This window comes from Canis lupus, chromosome 11 (genome assembly GCF_003254725.2).
Source record: "Canis lupus dingo isolate Sandy chromosome 11, ASM325472v2, whole genome shotgun sequence".
Lineage (NCBI taxonomy): Eukaryota > Metazoa > Chordata > Mammalia > Carnivora > Canidae > Canis > Canis lupus.
The window spans coordinates 8249726-8268238 of record NC_064253.1 but is presented as its reverse complement, the minus strand read 5'-3'; the positions used below and the strand labels follow the sequence as shown (position 1 = coordinate 8268238).

At 41.2% G+C, this 18513-nt stretch overlaps 1 long non-coding RNA gene across 1 annotated transcript in view; it reads left to right on the top strand.

Annotated features, from left to right (window-relative positions):
- Positions 1-18513, top strand: part of LOC112659639 (uncharacterized) — a 146673-nt gene that overhangs the window by 83521 nt on the left and 44639 nt on the right. Inside the window, exons 3-4 of the long non-coding RNA XR_004803834.2 lie at positions 11717-11797; positions 12787-12861. This is a non-coding gene — a long non-coding RNA (uncharacterized LOC112659639). The remainder of the gene's footprint in view (positions 1-11716; positions 11798-12786; positions 12862-18513) is intronic.

The window sequence follows — 18513 nt, the reverse complement described above, 5'->3', positions numbered from 1 at the left end:
CATCCAGGCCCTAATCTCCTCAATCTGTCCTTGAATCTTTGTAGCCCTTATATGGCAAAGGGGACTGTGAAGATGTTATTAAGTTAAGGATCCTGAGATGGGGAGATTGCCTGGATTATCCATGTGGGACCTCAGTGGAATCACAGGCGTTCACCTGAGGTACAGCAGAGGAAGATTTGACTGGAAAGGCAGAGGTAATGTGATGACTAAAGCAAAACAATTTGCTCCTGGTTTTGAAGTCAGAAGAAGGGGTCATACACCAAAAAATGCAGCTCTAGTAGCTAGAAGAGGCCAGAAGCAGATTCTTCTTGGGGTTGGGTAGGGCAGGAGGCTGAGAGGAATGTGGCCTTGCTGACACTCTGATTTTTGACCCAGTGGAATTGATATTGAGATTCTGACCTCCAAATAATAAATGTGTGTTGTTTGAAGCTACCACGTTTGTGATAATTTGCTATAGTAGCCTGTGTGCATGTGTGCGTGTGTGAGAGAGACAGATAGATAGAGAAATAGTAGAAGGCAAGGCAGGGTGACAGAACTTACCACAACTGATGGAAGTTCTCTGCCCCGTGACATGGTGGCTTAATGCCTTTGTTCATGGCTATGGTCCTTAGTAATTAGAGCTGAGAAAATGGGGTGGGGGGAGGGGTTCCCATTAGATTCCATTAGGCACTTGATACTACATCTGTAATGGTGAGGTCTGAAATAATAGGGCCTGGAACTTTTTAAAAGGCAAGAACTTTCTTGTGTAAGCAGAAGGGATTGGTTATATAAGTCAGATTTCTATTTCTCACTTCCACCTGGACTCGGGTAAGGGGTCCATTTGACATCAGGGCAGTACTGTCATTATGTAGGCAGTTGTCAAAATGGAATTCTTTTCCCTGGTTTTTGCTGAGGTCCTAAGGGCTGAGAAGAAAGCAATAGGAACCCCACATTTCAAACTGCATCCCACAGTCTCCCATGCAGGACTGGCAGAGGAAGTAGCTGAAAGCCAATTTTATAACCTTACCTGGAGGGCACCTAGGAGACAGGCTTTAGGAAAAAGACTGTGGGAGAGCAGTATTCTCTCCCTTCTTTGCTGCCCTCATCTCAGCCCGAGAGGGGCTTCGAGAAATCTGCTTGCAGATTTCCAACTCTCCTTGGGAGTTTGTAGGGGCTCCCAAGGGGCTGACCATTTCTGAGGAGGTGGCTCAGGCTGTGTGCCTGGCAGCAAAACACACACAGAAGGCTATGCCAGGAGCCATTTCACCCCCCTCCAGTGGCAGGACAGAAGGCATGAGTTTTCCTGTGGTGCATGTCAGTCTGTATTTGTGGTGGTGAATGGGAGCTGACCACAATGTGGGCAGGGAACCCATGTGCTCTGATGACACAGGAGAGTCTGCTGGGGGGTCTGCTGGGGGCCCAGGGGCTGAGAGAGGCAGGATGGGCCTGCCACTGGAAAGTAGTATCACCCACATCTGGGGGCCTTGGTTAGAGATCACCAGAAGGGGGTTTCCGTGTTACCCTCCAACGACCTCAAGAGACAAAGAGCTGGGTTGATGTTGCCAAATGTTGGATCACAGAGGAACAGGCCATGCTTAGACTGTGTCCTTCCTCTAGTGCTTTTCCCCTTGGGCCCACTGCTGGACTCTGGAAATGTAAAGCTGGGAACTTGAGAGCTGGTCCAGCAGGCTTCCCCGACCTGACATTTATTTCTAGGCCTAAAGCAGTAACACAGTGGAGATGGAAAGGGACTCTAAATTAGGTTAAGAGTTTGGAGTGTTGTTTTTCATGTTTGAGTAGGCATTTATTTCCCAACTGAAACCATTCTGCCTCAATCAAACTGAAAAAAATTGAGGGATCTTCCAGAGATTTCCTCCAAGAGATAGGTAAGAATGAGTGTGAAGATGAGGTTTGAATGGGTAGCATTCAAGTGAATTAGTTGTTTTCTGCTTGTCCCTTGGGGCAGATGGCTCTTGCTGTCTGATTCCTGGTATATCAACACAGAGTCACTGGGTTGCTTTAGATCGAGTTCTGGATTATCTTTTAAAATGTACTTGGCCAGTGTGAGTAAAGGTGAAACCTTCATGCACGTTAGGGGCAATGCTTTAGCCTCAGCTACTTTAGGTAACTCCATAACAGGGGCCATTCAGAAAGGCTCCGCCCCCACCCCTTCCCCTACAGCTGGCTTAGTTCTTCCTTCTTTGCTGGAACACAGGCTCAAGGCCTGGAGCGCTCTGCCTCTGATCCCATTAATTTGTTCAAGGCTTTGCTCCCTAACTATTACTTCTGTTCTGCAGTAGGCCTTAACCCCACCTTCCTCTAGTCATTGCCTTGAGTGTCCTTCGGATACAACAGCAAGGATTGAGGTGAGGGTTGGCAGTGGGTGGGGGTCCTAGCCAAAGCCACAGCCTGGGTGGCAGATGAGGTTCTGTTTCCACTGCTGTTATGGGGGCTTTTTGCTGAAATAAAGGGACGATATGGTGTGAAATTGAGAGGGTGGTCTGTGTACAAGGAGTGATGTGGATGCATCTCAGGAAAAGACTGACTCTTCTGTGATTTTTAGAGGAAAAAAAGATTGATTTAGTGAGTCATTTCTGAAATGCACTGAAACATGCATTCGTAGGCTCTGAGCTCTGTGATAGATTGATCTCAACTTAATGCAGTTCAACAATGCTTGTTGAAGCCATCACCGTTAAAAGGATACACTAGCAATGCTGAAAAGCTGAGGGTTGAATGGGTTTCAACTTTCCTCAGCACTGAGCCAGAAACTACTCATTTGTTTTCCTTTTGTGAGAATCACCTCATGCCATTCAGACAAGGTGACAACCATGCCTGAAGAAGCTCTGTTAAGCCAATTTACTTTGGGCGTGTGGTTGTAGTTTAGAGGAAAAGTTGTGAGTGAGGAGAAGTTGTTTCCCCAGCTCCATAGAGCTTTCCGAGAACCAAATAACCGAACTATTCTTTCAAAAGAGTCATGGGGTTAACTTGGTGTCTTTATTTCCCTTGCTGCCCCTCACACGCTGTGTGACCTTGGCAAGTCATTTAACCTGACAAGTCTTTGTTGGCTTCACATATAAATGGCAGAAGGCTCACTAAAGCTTTAGGCCATTTGAGCAACAATTCTAATTTCTTTTCTGTTGCTGGACAGTTGGTGTGTATACCTGGGTAGTTTTCACCTTAACTATGGCCTTGTGATGTCACAAATAAGCTTTGGTGACCGGTGGGTTCTTGTCTTGGTGTTTGAAGACCCACCAAGCTTTTACCACCTTGGTCATCCTGCTTTTCATTGCCCTGACTGGAACTGCATGCAGATTCCTCATTCAAAGAAATAGAGCTAAGAATATTTTCTTTTGGAGTTAAAAAGTAGATCCTGGAGAGGTGCTTGGCTGGCTCATTTGGTGGAGCATGAAACTCTTGATCTTAGGTTTGTGAGTTTGAGCCCCACATTGGGTGTAGAGATTACTTAAAAATAAAATACTGCAAAAAAAAAATAGGTTCTAAAACAAACAAACAACCAAACAAAAAGATTCTGGATTTCTTATTTTTAAGTACGGAATATTGCAATATAGTATTGTCATATTTCTATTAATTCTTTAAAAGAATCATATAATCAGACTCAACTCATTATTCCTAGATTAAAATACCAAGGCTTTGTGTATTATTGGCTCTGTTTAATGGACCTTTGGTTGTTCTTAAACATTATTTTGGGTGTGGGTGGATAAGGGAGATGGCTTTGCCTCCTTCTGCTAGGGATTATCACATGTGCCACGAGAGAGATAATACACGACTTCCATTCTAAAACTTGGACAAGAGAGTTGGAAATCACACATATGAACCAGAGTTTGATGATGTAGAGTGGAGGCTCCTCACCCATAAATATGATGCTCCAAGGTGTGGAGCACCCAGGTGAGGGCTGGTTGGTACATGAGCAGGTAGAGATGTTATTGATAAACTGTCTCACTATATATGGTAAATGGATTTGTTTGCAAAACCTAGGTTTCCTCTGTCACCCTACCCATTGACAGTATCTGGTCTTCTGGGTCAGTTCAGTCTAGGAATCTCTGCATTTTGAGTCTCCATGACCTTCTCTGTGTGTCCCAAATTACCCTATATGTCGTGAAGGGAGTTGTTATATCCCTGATTCCTTGTCCAGTTATCTGTCTTACCAAATTTCTGTAAGCCCCATGAAGGGTCATATCTATCTTGCTTACTATTGTTTTCCCAACAACTGGCATTTATTGATTGAAGTACTTATTGATTGAAAAAAATCAATGATAATTTAATAATCTGCAGTTCTTGAAAGATGACCTGAAAGTTTCCAGGAGAGTTTTAATGATTTTCTTCAACTTGGCCCCTCTGTAGTTATCTTCCCCTTCTCCCATCATAGATTGAATATATTTGGTGCTATTTGTTAATTCAGCAGAAAATGATTGTACATCTTCATTTCTGTGTATCAGGAGTGGTTCTGGGTTCTGAGTTTAAAGGGGTGAAGAAGAGACAGGAAGATCCTTGCTGCCCTAGAGAGCAAGAGGAGACAGAAACGAATTAAGCAAAGAGATAAACAAAGACATTTTATTTATTTATTTTGGGACATTTTAAATAGTTCTGTGTGCTTAAAAAATGGCAGCATGATGTTCTAGAGATTGGGTGGTGTGGGAAGTCCTGAGGAAAGGAATGTTTGACCCCTGAAAGATGGGGAAGAGCCAGCCATGTAAATGGCTGAGGAGTGGGATAGAGTGGAGGGGACATTTTAGGCATAGGCAAAGGTCCAGAGATATAGGGACAGGCTTGGAATATTTAAGAACTGGAGAGAAAGCCCAAGGGGCTTGGGAGGAAGTGAGTGAGAGTGAGTTCAATAATATGAAATTAGAGTAGGAGACAGAGGCCAGATCACTTAGGGCATTATAGGCCAAATGTAGCAGGAAACCAACTAGGTTATTTGGAGAGGGTTTTGATGTGTGCAGGATTTAGGAAAAGCAACAAAGGTTAGTATAGTACCCCGGGGCTGGTGAAAGGAGCAGAGCAAGGGGAGGCAGCAGCTCCTGACCGTGAACTGGCAGGGAGGAAGTCAACCACCACTTCGTTTTCCTTCATGTCCCAGAGCTCCCATGGATGCCTCCTCCTGGCCAAAGCCAACCAGAAGCAGGAAGGAGGGGAGCCCAATGAGGTAGCCAAAGAATGAGCCCCCCATGGTATAGACAAGAGTCCAGTTCACCTGCTGACAGATTCAGATTTTCCATGCATAAATGAAAGCCACTGCGGGATATTGACAAGGGGAGTGACATGGTCTGGTGTCTGTTTTGAAAACTTGACTGCAGCTGCTGTATGGAGACTAGACTGTAAGAGCAGAACTGAAGGTGGGATGCCCTGTTCAGGTACCCACGCTGTGGCCCATGGCTGACACCCCACCTTGTACACAGAAGGATTCAGTTACTGTAAATGACTCCTGACCCTCCCTGATGTGACAAAGCTGGTTGATCAGTTCAGGTCCACCCATAATGGTACATGCTGGGAGGCGCTGTGTGAAGTGATATGAGGGAGGTGGGACGGTAGTTGCACAGCTTTTTGGAAGACTGACCATGCACTATTTCTAGTTTGCAGTTTGGTCTGAAACTGGACATTTGGTTGACTAGCTCAAGGTGGTTCTCCCTCATGTCAAACTGCCCATGTGCTGTATGTTATTTAGTGAGGAGGGTTCTACGGTAATGCTCAGGAGAGTGTCATGGAGGAGGGGCTCACCTGGGAGGAGTCCTCTCCTCCAGTAGGGACTGTTTGCTGGGGTCTTTGCTCTTGTATCTCTTCATGGCATCATGATAATCCTGGATATTCCTGGAGTTTAGTCTCTCTAAATTGGACTTCAGTGAAGGAAAATGGTATCTGAAAGCAATTTTTTGGATAAAACATCATAATAGGTTGGCCATCCTGGGCAGAAAATTTATATTATGTGCATTTGCACATCTGTGTGTTTATAGGGAGCAGGGAGGGGAGAGGGAGTAGGAGGAATAGAGGAATAATAAATAAAAATTAAAAAAAAAAAGAATAGAGGAAGAAGAGAGAAAGTGTGAGGTTTTGACAATGGTGTGATGAGTTCAACTTACCTTTCAAAACTGTTGCGGAAAATGTTCTAAGGTGTGCCCTACCCAAACTGAGGATAATGGTAAAAATTTGTGAAATTTAAAAGGACAACACGCGTGTAAAACTTTCCTTTCCTTTTGTGTTATAGATGTTGGACTTACAGTCTGAAACACTGAGCTGCTATAGGTAGTTTGTGTTGCTATTTATAGTTCTGATTTTAAGTGAGAGTCACATTAAGAATCTATAGAAAGAGTGTTGTTGAGTCAAAAACCAACTTAACTTTTGACTCCAGCATAAGTCTTGGGCTATCTTCATGTGATTGGAGGCTTGAAGTTTGAATAGTCTATTTTTATTGTCACATAGGATTTTGATAACATGGTAAGTTACAGAAATAAAGTGGCTTTAGTTTTTCAGTTATCTCTAGAAGACATTTTTAAAGACAGGTTACAGTTTTCCAGATTGGAATTGCTAACGAATAAACCAAATGTTAATGATGGATAATATTTTAATACTCTGTTACAGGTATATTGATCTAAATTGTTCAAGAATCTTTGAATCGTTAGTTAGTATTCAAGGGATGGCTATCATGTAATGAGATGGCTTTTAACAAACTCATTAAAATGCATTCAATTGACAAAAAATAAATTGAATGTGGACTATTTGTAAGGCAAGTGAAGGAAACTAAAATGCATAAGGTATAGTTTCTGCCCCCAAGGAGCTTATGTATTGTGATAATTTTGTACTTAAATATAATCACCTTGGGAAAGTATCACTTTTTTCAATGAGATCACTCCTGCTAAATGTCTAGCAACTCTTTTGGAATTATCTTCAGAGTTGATTTAATACATTTGCACATGTGCAGGCACATGCATGTACGCGCAAACATGCACACACACTCGGGTACACACAATGACAATCTCTTTTCTTTAGAATAAGGTTCAAAAAATATGGCCTGCATCAAATCCAGCCTACTACTTAACTTGTTTGGTAGGGCTCCAGAGCTAAGAATGGTTTTTACATTTTTAAATGGTTGACAAAAAAATCAAAAGAAAAATAATATATCAGGACACATAAAAATTACACGAAATTCACATTCTGCTGTTCATAAATAATGTTGTGTTGGAACACAGCAATGTTCATTCATTTGTATACTATGGCTGCTTTTATGCTATAATGGCAGAGGTGAGTAGTTTTGACAGAGACCATATGACCCTCAAAGCCTAAAATATTTGCTCTGTGGTCTTTTGCAGTATCATATTTTTAGGATAATATCTAATTTTTTTAAAGATTCATCAATTAGATCCTCTACCTTGTTTCAAAGATCTGACTCTGAATTATACTTTCACTTTTTCCCAATCTTCAAAAGACTTTTTCTCAGAGGTAAACGATTTCACATCACTTTATGAACATTCAGGAGAATCTTGTTCAGATTTTGAAGTTATCCCCAAAAAGTTTTCAAATTCTGTGAGCAATGGTCACATTGTTACTACACCGAAGAGGGTATGTCCCTGAGTCTGTTAGGATCTGAGGAATATGGAGAGGAAAAGCCCCGCCCCCCCCTCCCCCCCAGTAGTCCTCCAAGAAGGCCTCAAAGAGAAACAAAACAGTGTTTGGGTACAGCAGAAACATGAGTCCACTCTCTTTGCACAAGTGTATCTCTGCCTCTCTCTTGTGTTCACTGTGACACTCTCCTGCTGAAGCTATTGACTGCCATCTTTGTCTCCTAATATTTCCTGCCTCCATGGCCTCTCTTTACTGATGGCTTCCATTGTCTCATTGCTTTGGCTTCTTATCCATGGGTCTCTTATATCCCTCCTTCTTGGTGTCTCACATTCAGACATTCTAGGAAGGAGGATCTTATTGGATCTGTCAGTCACTACCCAGTGAAGTATACCTTTGATACACAGAGTGCTTGACCTAGGTCCCTCCCAGTTACTGGGACAGTCATCCCTGTTGAGCAGGTAGAAAAAGCAGGCCTGATCAGTGACCTGTTAGCCCCATTCAGAAAATGTTTGTTCTTAGTCATCTGTTGATCTATTGGTCCTTAATATTCACTGGTATATGGATGTCCAGACATAGGGACAGTGCTCAAACTATTGGTGTCCTCCCCATTATTGAACTCAATAGCCAGTGGATATCAACTTGGTGAATCTATATGGTGGAGAAATGCTAGCTACGGATTAATCACTGGGAGCAGACTGAAATATTCCAAGAGGAAAACAAACACGGATGTTACCAGACATTTCAGATAAGTTGAAAGGAGAATGAGTCATGCTGAGATAAGTTTGAAATACTCAGTAATGGCCAACCTGTGATCCTTCAACTGGGGGCCCAGTATAGCATAACCCAAGCCTATTTATGTATCTGAAATTTTATGTCTCTGTAACAAAAATTTGATTTTTAGTAAGTTCATTGGAATTTGCAGAGGTCCTCACTTGAGATCAAGAAATTTGAACCCTTAAAATAAACCATCTGTTCTCTCAAACTCCAGACCTATTTACTGTCTTCTGGACCCATCTCTTCCTCCATCTGTTGTCATTGTTACTTGTACCTTTTCTCTCACTATCTTATTTAACCATTTTATATAGAGTCAAAATAAACCAGAGGGTAATAGATCACTCATCTAGAAACAGTTTGCATTGTTCCAGACAAGGGTCAAGGACACACAGAAATAAGAGTGATCTCAGCCCTTTAGAGATGCACCCAATGACTGTGCACAGGTAAAAATCCCTCATTATTTATTTCTCTGTGATAGTCACATCTGCCTTTCTGGAACATCCAGGGAACTCTACTGGTGTAGATGGGATTCCCTCTGGAGAATTTAGCTCTTTTTAATGCCACGTTGACCTTGTCTACCTAGAACTTGAATCTCCTGCTCTGAGAAACATAGGAGGTAAAAGTGGTGGCCATAAATACTGTGACCTTGGTACTATCTCAGGACCAAGTAGCTGTGACTAGATAACTTGGATAGTAATAAAGGTGGATACCCACCAGGATTACTTGCATATTAGCAATTGAGGATTAAAATGCTTCTTAGGGTTGTAGCAGAGGCAGATATGTACATTTTGGGAAGAGTGAGGGAAGAGGTTCTTTATACATTCCTTATGAATTTTTTTTCTTGAGAGCGAGAGAACACAAGCAGGGAGGGGCAGAGGGAAAAAGAGAGAGAGAGAATCTTAGCAGGCTTCACACTTAGTGCAGAGTCTGATGTGGGGCTTGATCTCACAACCCTGAGATCATGACCTGACATGAAATCAAGAATCAGATGCTTAACCAACTGAGCCATGCAGGCTTCTATAAAATATTTTTAGTATATAACTGTTATCATTTTCTTTTTAATGTTCTCCCTGCAAATGATCTTACCTTTGCCATCAAATGGCCTGAGCTATCTCAAACACATGAGTAAACTTTGAGTAGCTATCACTTTCTACTACACCAGTTCATTACCACCCAATTGCTCCTGTTCATGAGGGAATAAAAACAACAACAACAACAAAAAAACTAGACACCACACCGTTATCCCCCTGGCCATACCTGCTTTGGAGCATGGTAGAAGGTAAGTGCTGTGGTAAAGCTGGATGCCTGGCATGTAACACAGCTTAACTGCTTTGGAGCATGGTAGAAGGCAAGTGCTGTGGTAAAGCTGGATGCCTGGCATGTAACACAGCTTAACAGCATGATGAGTGAAGTTAATTAACCTACCCAGCTAAGAGGCAGAAGCAAGAAGCACATTTCAGAGCTCCAGAGCATCAGGAGAATTTTAGAGGGAGTAAGATATTTTGAAATTATACAGTGATCTCTATTAAAGTGATAACAGCTGGTACCAACTTGACAAATCAAGGGATTTTATAAGAAAGACAAACTGCACACTTCTTGCGAAATTCAGCCAGACTAATAATATCAGGAATTATAGCAGAAGCACTTGCTGCTGTCAAGTCAACACACAGTCTCATTGACCTTTTATAAATGGATGAAAATAAGTTTATCAAAAACCAGCAAAATATATTGAAAAGTAGGCTGGAGGTGAATGGTGGGAATTCTGAGAAATTTTACTGAACCAGCCAATTGGCAATAATTAAAAACGGCCTTCTCACTTGAGAAACCAGGGACGAATGTGGCCAGCCATTGGTAGGTAAGCTTGCACATTCCTTGGAGGGCCCTTTATTACTTGCATTTGCCTTTTTTTTGGAAGTGTATTTCTCCTGTGGGCTTTAATGATAATGCCTAGAACCCAAACTTCATGACTGAGAAATGTTCTTTGGCCTTGGCAATAAGCGTTCAACTTTGCTTAGGTGTTTGTTTTCTGCCAATGCCATGGCCCTCATGATGCCCTGAGGTATCTGTCTTGCCACCCAAGGCAGCATCTGAGCAGTACGCTTCCATTTCCTTGAACATTATCTCTTAACTACTTTTCACCAAAATGAACCTTTTTGAGGATATTACGCCATAGTTAAAAAAATCTTTCTAGCAATTTTGTCAGTAGAGTCTGGTTTAGTCCTTGCTGCTTGCCTTTACATGTCAAGAACACACACTGGGCCAGTCTTTCACTGGTTTTGAATAGTTCTTTAATTTGTGATCACTTGACTTTTCCTCTCCCCATCCTCACCCAAAAATAACAATTTAATTAGGTCTGCTGGCATGAAATCCATTTCTCAGTTATGAGCATGAGCCCACTTCTTCACCTGAGCACAGAGCTTGCAGAATCGCCCTAGTGATCCCACCCCCCAGGAAGACTCCACTCCAAGGGCAATGGGGCCAAGCCCTGCAGAGGAAATGCGATGTGGATAGCCCCATCTTTCTCTGTGGCTCAGTAACAAGGCTCATTATTTACAGTGTCCTCTCTGCTCACTGGCTCTGTTAGCATTTTTCTTTTCAATTTGGATCCTGGCCTGCATTGTGCCCCTCTCATGAAGCACGTGCCATTACGATTTTAAAATAATGGGAAGAACGCTATGGCACCACTTGCTTGGTGATATGACTCTCAAACTGTCTACAGATTGCCGAGTAAGTGAAATGTTTTGACAGAGAGAAATATGTGTTGTCAACATTGCTTTATCCATGGTTGAGAAGGGAAATTGAAACTGTAGTTCAGCAGAGTTCAGATGTTGATGACTAGAATGATCTCCTCAAAACAAATGACTATAGACCATTTTGTTTTCCTTTATGCCTCATTCTTCTCTAATGAAATGCCCAATTAAAAGCAGAGCGTATGTGCTTTAAAAAAAGGCTTAGGGAGGATTCTGGGAAATATCTGTGACAGGAGCCATCCTTCATCACTGAAGAAAATTATAGCACCATTGTGAAGAAACAGTCTGTGTTGTGACCTGCAGTGTCTTGTGTAGAGATTTTAAAGGAGACTCGGAATAAGTGTAACCTTTTAAAGATGGAAGATTGTGTGTGTATTTGTGTGTGTGTGTGTGTGTGTGTGAGAGAGAGAGAGAGAGAGAGAGAGAGAGAGAGACGGGGGGTAAGGGGAGAGATGTGAATTATTCGTGATATATCAAACAACTGACACTGGCTAGAAGTAGGGAAAAAAAATCCCCAGTAGAGTGATATGTTTAGGACAACTTGCGAATTTATCTCTGGGATTAAGTGGAATGTGGAACTGTACAGCTGTGTGTTGTCTCCTTGCAAAATGAGTTTCTCTCTGTTTCCCTGGCAGGCGTGTTCTTGTTAAGAGCTTGTTCAGAGTGGGAACACTGGTAGCTCCCGGAGCCCTGCTGACCATTATCTTCGCATTCAGGTCTGCATTGTGGAAGCAGCTCTCTATTTTTTCACTTAGAGAACATTCCTGATAAGAGAAAATGTTGACAACTTAGCCTTTTTTGAGAATCACTAAGGAAACATTTCTTCTTGTCAGTCTCCTTTCGTAGACTGGGCAGGAGAAAGAAAAGGGGATATTGCTTTGGAGAATAACCTTGACTTTCAAAAGGCATTTAACAACCAGTATTTTCTTGAGCACCTACCATGTGCAGAAGTGTATACGCTAGTCATTGCAGATTGTAAAAAGATGAATGAAGCTGAATTCATGTTTTTTTTTAATTAAAAAATTTTTTTGAATTCCTGTTTTTAAGTAGCTTAGGGCATTCTTATTTAAAAAACTAATTGCCTAATTGGAAAGACTATAAAATGGATACAGAAAAAGTAATAAGGAAATTTATATGGGTTGAAATTCCTGTGGCTCACGCTGAGGGTTCTGAAATAGGCAGACCTGTTTGAACAAGGACTCTACTACCTATTCCCTGTGACATTGGTTGGACAGTATACCTTAAGATAAGTGTCCATTTTTTCTCCCTTGTTAAATGAGATAATGATATCTACCTTGCAGGGTTTTTGGGATGAGTAAATGAGATACCAGAAATACAGTGTCTAGTGTCTAGTGCAGTGCCTGGCACAGATGAGTTCACTTGGAATGTCAACTTTCTTCCCTCTGATTTCATGCCATGCTCATCCCCTGGCAGTCAAATTGATGCCCATCACAAATCTGCCCTAAACTCCACAAGTGATTTACTTGCATTATGATGACGTTTTCAACTGTGTCATAGCTCTGGAAAATAAAGAAGTCCAACACAGGGCAGGGTAAGCAGATAATAGTGAGGATGGTTTTCTGAACACCAACTTTCCAAGGTTTATAAGGCCAAGTGAGTCTTGTCCTCATCAAATAATGGTCACACAGGGGAGGTGTGGTAGACATACATCCTTCCACTAATATCCTGATATTTCTCTCTCCAGGAATATGGCAGCATTATACACCTCTTTCCTCTTGGAAATTAGGTATTCCAGGTGGTTTGCTGTGGACAGTGACATGTGAGTAGAAGTGACCAGTGTCACTTCCAGGAGAAAGCTTTAGAAGATTCCATTCTTACTGCCACCATTAGTTGGGGCTTTTGTCAGTCTAGGTTCATGAGATACTACAGTGAGCAGGATCTCTCTGATAATTCATGTTAAAAATAGAACATGAGTAAGAAGCTAACTTTTGTTGCCTTGCACCCCTGGGATGTTGGGCTTCTTTGTTCATAGGCTGCTTAGACTAAGGAAGTTGCACACAGATTCTGGTAATGCTGCATTTGCTCCAAACATTTCAGTGCTTCCTCTGGTGGAACTGCTTTCAGGGACAGTATATGACAACGCCAGTCTCTATGTAAAACCATATTTGCTCTCTGCCCATGGTCGTATCACCCGGCTTCATCCTCCACTTTATTCATTAGAGTTGACTGATGGTAGCTGCTGCCAAGGAGATATTGGACACCACCGAGTGAGTGGAATGAATGAGCCTTCAGAAGCAGTGGTGAACAAAGACTGGGATGAGAGTGCACCTTATGGAGGCAGTTCACCCATGGTGCAGGCAGTGAGAAGGGGTTTGATTATAGAAAATGTAAAAATAAAAGAACTAAGAGTGTGTTTTTTACTGTCACTGAAAATGTGCAATTTTAAACAATGTTAGGGACAAGTACTCCTCTCTTTTGTGCTCCCACTTTCTCTTTTTGTTAAGCACCTGCTCAAAAGCAATTACAAAGAAACTTCAAAACTTGTGAGCCACAGAAATGTAATTGGAACATGTTGCCCCCCGCTACAGAGTGTTTTGAAAGAGATAATATTCTTTTGGGATATTTATCTAAAAAGAAAAAGAAAAGTCATTTCATTGCCATTTGTTTACAAATTTGGATGTTTATGAATTTGTATTAGTCATGTGCATTTGTCTAAATCCTACTTTTTGTATTATAAGATCTGTGAGGGTAGAGCTGGGCCTCATTCATTCTTAGGTGTCCATAGGGTCTGACCAGTGCTGAACACCTAATTGGGCCCCTACATATGATGAATGACTCAAGCTATGTTAGCAGAAAAACAGCATTTTCCTTTTTTTTTTTTTTTTTAATCACTCACACATGCAAGAATCGGGCAGGCTTTGGCCCACTCCTTTGAGGATATTCCTGTTATTGATGCTGAGAAATTTCTGGAGCCTGCTCTTTGGAGAGAGATATGCTCCAGCTGCTGGAGCTAACAAAGATCCAAGACTGCTCCTTACACACACATGAGACATTGCACACACCCACCTATGAAGAAAAATCAGGAGAGATGACTCCTCTGTGTCCATACACACACCCGGGATTGCTTTTCATGAGTATCACTGTTTTTTGATGTTCTTTCCATACCCTGTTATTCACATTCAATGAAGATTAAGAAGTATGGGGGAGAAGAAAAAGATTTTGATTTGTCTTAGGAAACAGACTCCTAAGTGAGTCTTTAGTGCAGTTGGATTCTATAGGAGCTAAGAAGGGAAGCAGGTTGGAGAGAAGCTTGAATCTTGGCTGGTAACTCCAGGCTTCAGTTTTGGAAAGTGTGAATGAATATAACACTGGTAAAGATAGTGGTTAGGATCAGCCTACAATAATCAATAATTGTCAACTTGTCCTGGATCCCAGTCAGAGCAAGCTTGGCCTTGGGGAGAAATATTATTCTCTTTCACTCTCATTGTTTCACAGACAAGTTGTGATCATGGAAGTGGGGCTTCGGGGAAGCTTGGGTGTGAGAAGGAGACGTTTTACCATTTGGCATGCCCACCTTCTGGTTTTTCTGGGTGGGAGTCTAATACTGAAGGGAACATGTGTAGCCACTGTCATGTTTGGAGCCTATCCCATTGTCCAAGGGACCTTCCAGATGGCCTTGGGTAGACCATCTTGTGAACTCAAACAGGCTGGGTGGATAGCATCTGGAACTGTTCCAGGTTCTGGGATAATGAAATGGGGAAAAGACAGACAACCCAGGTATTTTAATTTCTGATTTTTCCAGAAAAGTGTATGGTCATTTTGAGTTCCTGGTATGGTATGATAGAACATTAAGAAGCTGAAAATATGCAAATTTCTCTGCTGCAAGCTCTATTCTTTGGGTTTTGCCATTAAGAATATAGTTGACTGACATGTAAATGCTTCTGCACTTGTAGGATTGACATGAGATCAAAATGAAAGAGGTGGCCCAATATTTGGCTTTGTTTTTCCTCCCTGAGAAAAAAAATTCCTGGACTTTTTTCACTGTCCTGTCTGGAAAGAACAAACTGAGTGGGCAACCCAGATCTGACACTGAGTGAAGCAACAATATCTGGCAGGATGTCTGAGTGTTTTTTTTTTTTTTTTTTTTTAATCTTGCTTTAGGAGATGTTGTGTGTGTATTTTTCTTAGATTTTTAATAATATTCTTTGGTGTGTAAATGAATTTAGAAGCAATAATTTTCTTTACAGGAAGTCTTTGGGTAAATAAATTACAACATGATCTCATTTGTTCCTGCCCGTTTGCCATTTGTTATTCAGACAATAAAAAAAGATACAACTCCAAGCAGGACCTTGGGCAAGTCACTTAACAATTTTAAGCCTGTCATCTATAAAATGTCAGAGTTGAACTCTACAACTTCTGAGGTCCCTGCTAGCCCTAGAAGCCTGTCCTCTGGATACAGGCAGCGAGACAGCCATCCCAGAAGCTAGACGTGCATCCCCCACATCGTTCCCTTTCTATAGTTTACATGTTCCTTGGTGGCTCAGTAATACCATTTCATAGAGGTAGACCTTCAAATAGTATTTTCTCTTCTAGCTCAAAAGCAACATTTTAGACTCTGCAAGAAATATTCTGTATAGAATGAAACAATTAAAAACTTCATGGAAACATTATTTTTAGCTCTGTGAGTTATTTCACAAACTTACTCCTTTTGTCTCTTTTTTGTCACAGGATTTAGGCAGCTTATTTCTCTGGCTTTCATCAAGTATCTTTTTTCCCTCCTGTTCAAAATAAGCTCTGTTTCCTTTTTCCTGGCCAGATGAAAGCCTGTATACCCTACTCTTCCTCATGTCAACCCAACTATGGTGGATTCAGGGTTCAGGGTTCACGTCATTCCAGATTGTCAATTTCAAAGGATAGTTCAGAGACAGGGGGATGAAAAACAAGCTGCAATTTCCCTCTTCAGATCTCTCCAACACACACTGTCTGTGTATTATTTCAGAAAACCCATTGAAAAGTACACTGTTTCCTTCCCTGACTCGGCACCAAATCAAGAAGTGGCACATAATGTATTGGTGTGTTTATTATGCATCATTTTGCTGCTGACACCAGGGCCATCAAATATTGGGAAATTTACAGCCAGGGAGGTCCAGCCATCATGCCTTGAAGTGAAGGACAAAGTATTCTGTTATTCATCTCCAGTTCTGGCCCTTTATGGTCAGACAGTGAGCAATATACTTATCAAAGTCAAAATAACCTTCACTTTAGAAAACACACTTGTCTTTAATTACTAGAATCAGAATGCATAAACAGCTTCTGTCTTGATAATAGAAGGAAGGCTGAATTGATGTAAGTTTTGAGTATTTCCTGATTTGCCAATGACACTGTGTTCAATTAAGTTTTAATTCACAAATTATGTGTCTGTTATTCTAGAGAAGTGGAAAAACTTTTGGAGTTAAAAATATTTATACAGTCTGAATACATATCATGCATATGGCATGTATGGTAATTATGGTATGTATATACATACTTTTTATATGCATATTTGTTATGCATTGTTTTCTTTTCTGTTGAAACTAAGGCCAGGAGATCTACTTCTCTGCCTTGCCCAGAGCAGCTTAGAGTCTGAATACTGGAGGCAGAAGAATATGAATTTGAATCTCTGACTACCTCTATGCCATAGGCATAGGCTCCATTTACTCTTCTGTGACATGGTGGTAAAAATAATAGTATGTACTGTATGGAGGTACTATTTGAAGGTGGGTTTTTTTATTTAAAAAAAAATTTTTATTGGAGTTCAATTTGCCAACATGCAGTATAACACCCAGTGCTCATCCTGTCAAGTGCCCAACTCAGTGCCCATCACCCAGTCACCCCAAACCCCTGCCTACCTCCCTTTCTACTACCCTTTGTTCGTTTCCCAGAGTTAGGAGTCTCTCATGTTCTCTCACCCTCTGTGATATTTCCTACTCGTTTTCTCTCCTTTCCCCTTTAATCCCTTTCACTATTTTTTTATATCCCCCAAATGAATGAGACCATATAATGTTTGTCCTTCTCTGATTGACTTATTTCACTCAGCATAATACCCTCCAGTTCTAGCTACCTTGAAGCAAATGGTGGGTATTTGTCCTTTCTAATGGCCGAGTAATATGCCATTGTATACATGGACCACATCTTTATCCATTCATCTTTCAGTGGACACTGAGGCTCCTTCCACAGTTTGGCTATTCTGGACATTGCTGCTATAAACATCGGGGTGTAGGTGTCCTGGCATTTGACTGCATCTGTATCTTTGGGGTAAATCCCTATGTTGTAGGGTAGCCTCTATGTTTAACTCTTTGAGGAATCTCCACACAGTTTTCTAGAGTGGCTGTACCAGTTCACATTCCCATCAACGGTGCAAGAGGGTTCCCCTTTCTCCACATCCTCTCCAACATTTGTTGTTTCCTGTCTTGTTAATTTTCCCCATTCTCACTGGCATGAGGTGGTATCTCATTGTGGTTTTGATTTGCATTTCCCTGATGCCAAGTGATGCAGAGCATTTTCTCATGTGCTTGTTGGCCATGTCTATGTCTTCTTTGGTGAAATTTCTGTTCATGTATTCTACCCAATCCATGACTGGATTGTTTCTTTACTGTTGAGTTTAATAAATTCTTTATAGATCTTGGATACTAGCCCTTTATTTGATATGTCATTTGCAAATATCTTCTCCCATTGGGTAGGTTGTCTTTTAGTTTTTTGATTGTTTCTTTTGCTGTGCAGAAGCTTTTTATCTTAAGTCCCAATAGTTCATTTTTGCTTTTGTTTCCCTTGCCTTCATAGATATATCTTGCAAGAAGTTGCTGTGGCCAAGTTCAAAAAGGGTATTGCCTGTGTTCTCCTCTAGGGTTCTGATGGATTCTTGTCTCACATTTAGATCTTTCAACCATTTTTAGTATATCTTTGTGTCTGGTGTAAGAGAATGGTCTAGTTTCATTCTTCTGCACATGGCTATTCAATTTTCCCAGCACCATTTATTGAAGAGACTGTCCTTTTTCCAGTGGATAGTCTTTCCTGCTTTGTCAAACATTAGGTGACCATAGAGTTGGGGGCCCATTTCTGGGATCTCTGTTCTGTTCCATTGATCTCCATGTCTGGTTTTGTGACAGTACCACACTGTCTTAATGATCACAGCTTTGTAATACAGCTTGAAATCCAGCATTGTGATGTCTCCAGCATTGGTTTTCTTTTTCAATATTCCCCTGGCTTTTTGGGTTTTCTTCTGATTCCATACAAATTTTAAGATGATTTGTTCCAAATCTGTGAAGAAAGTCCATGGTATTTTGATAGGGATTGCATTGAATGTGTAAATTGCCCTGGGTAGCATAGACATTTTCACAATATTAATTCTTCTAATCCATGAGCATGGAATGTTTTTCCATCTCTTTGTGTCTTTCTCAATTTCTTTCAGATGTGTTCTGTAGTTTTTAGGGCA